Below are 2,310 nucleotides of genomic sequence, written 5' to 3'. Positions count from 1 at the left end.
TACTCACACTTTTGAAGGTTTTATTTGGTTTAACCTCGGAAATAACTGTACTGATGGTGCTGAATGCTCTCAGACCTGGGGTTTCTTTCTGAAATAATGGACTTTTATTTTCTGCTCTTCCTAAAATGTGGTTTGAGGTTTTGCTGGGTTTTCCTTATGAGGTCCTTTTGCTACCTTGTTAAATTAAGACAAAGAAATAATTCCACACTCAGTGGTGTTTGTTTATTTGTTTGTTTGTTTATTTTGAGAACCTCTAAGAAACTGGAAAACCTTACTGAGCATGTCATAGATTCTTTTATGTGACCAACAGTGAGCACATTGGAGCCACATGTTCTTACCAGCACGTTCCTCTCCTGTGGGCAGCAGCCTCTCTTCGTGCCATGGCCATTGAATTTATGGACAGAGTTCCATTCCTGTCTCAGAACCTCTCAGGGATTCATTTTCATGTTATTTACAGCATTCTTTCTCTTTCCATGGCATTTGTCCTTTTCTTTCAAAACTTCCCTCTGGCCTTCTGTCAAACTATAGTAGTAAACATAAAACTCACTTTTTTTCTGGGCGTGAGATAAATAACCAAACAAGAAATAGTCAATCTTGTAACAAATACTTTAGTGGTAATATTAGCCTAGCACTGACAAACAAATAGTGCTATTTCTGGGATAGGATATAATTTAGGACAATGCTAAATTTTTTACTTATCTATTTTTTTTATCCTTATCTTATATAATCCTGAAAAATCACTTACAAGTGACTTTACAAAGTCCTTTTGAAAAAATTTAATGGCCTTTACCTGTGAATCAGCTGTGTGTTAGTTTATTTATATTTTTTTCTGATGAAGAAATGGAAGCATCGAGGGTTCCCACATGAAACAGCAGTAATATAGAGTGTCTTTGAATGACTGATTTTATCCTGCCCACAGTCAGAAACTCTAGGACTTTTCTCTCAGACGATAGAAACCTAGGACTCTATACTAGTCCTTCTAGGGCATGAAGATTAGAAAGACATGAGATCTAGGGAAGCAAAGCCCACTTTGAAAGCCATTTAAGTTCAGTTTGAAAGCCCACTTTGAAAGCTGTCATTGTAGTGCATCAGAAGTTACAGGTAGTGCTCGCTTCGGCAGCACATATACTAAAATTGGAACGATACAGAGAAGATTAGCATGGCCCCTTCGCAAGGATGACACGCAAATTCGTGAAGCGTTCCATATTACAAAAAAAAAGTTACAGGTAGAGGAAGTAGATAACAGGACACAATTCTATCACATTACTGAACTTCAAGAATTCTTTTTTTTTTTTTGGTCACACCCAGCAGCGCTCAGGGGTCACTCCTGGCTCCATGCTCAGAAATTGCTCCTGGCAGGCTCGGGGGACCATATGGGATGCAGGGATTTGAACCAATGACCTTCTGCATGAAAGGCAAATGCCTTACCTCCATGCTATCTCTCTGGTCCTGAACTTCAAGAATTCTTATTAAAAGAAATAGGAACTGGTAGGAATTCTCTATTTAATAAAAATAGCTAGAAACACCTGTCTATCATCTATCTATCTATCTATCTATCTATCATCTATCTATCTATCTATCTAACTCTATTTCTATATTTTTTTAGTGCCAAGAATTATATCTAGGATTTCATATGTGTGAAGCATGTGCTCTACCACTGAGATATTGCCATGGTTCTGTCATCAGCTACTTTGTAAAGAATGTTTTCAACTGGACAATGAACAGGTAAATGGGTTCAGGGTTAGGTTTTGAGTTTGAAGATGACGAGCTGTCTTAAATATGACAATACCCAGAAAAAAAGGTAAATAAATGAAGAAACAATTGAATTGAAAATAGAAATAGCATGGCAAATAGGAATCCCTGAAAAGGTTTTTTTCCTCTCTCTGTTCTCCATTTCATGCTCCCAGCCTCCTTATATTTGTTACTTATAGGACCAATTACAAAAGCCCACATGATTTTTCTGGGATACAAATATGAAAAAATTTTTCCAATGTGGAAAATTGAGTACCTATCTGAATAATTTGTTTAAAATTTCTAAATTTTGACTTGAAGTATGTGAATTTATTGGTTGGAAATTTAAAAAAATTTAGACATTTATTTTGGATACCCATACAATTGTATCTCTGTGTTTTTACGTGTACGTGATATATGCTTGTATTGTGTGATCTCACAGATGAATATACTGCTTAGTAATTGTGCTGTGAATTGTAATGAGGAACACCCATACTTTGAAGTCCTAAAAGTCATGATTTTTTCATATCTTTTGTCTTTTATGTGCTCTACAACAACAAGCAGTCAAAAATGTATGTG

The 2,310-nt window shown here is 35.9% G+C and overlaps 1 non-coding gene across 1 annotated transcript; it reads left to right on the top strand.

The window, feature by feature from the left end:
* Nucleotides 1-1,104: 1,104 nt before the first annotated feature.
* LOC126008442 (U6 spliceosomal RNA) lies at nucleotides 1,105-1,211 on the top strand. Its single transcript, XR_007495773.1, has one exon. It is a non-coding gene; the product is annotated as a U6 spliceosomal RNA (small nuclear RNA).
* Nucleotides 1,212-2,310: the final 1,099 nt, after the last annotated feature.

The sequence above is a fragment of the Suncus etruscus genome, chromosome 4, assembly GCF_024139225.1.
Source record: "Suncus etruscus isolate mSunEtr1 chromosome 4, mSunEtr1.pri.cur, whole genome shotgun sequence".
NCBI classification, from domain to species: Eukaryota; Metazoa; Chordata; class Mammalia; order Eulipotyphla; family Soricidae; genus Suncus; species Suncus etruscus.
This window is presented reverse-complemented; position numbering and strand designations above follow the sequence as displayed.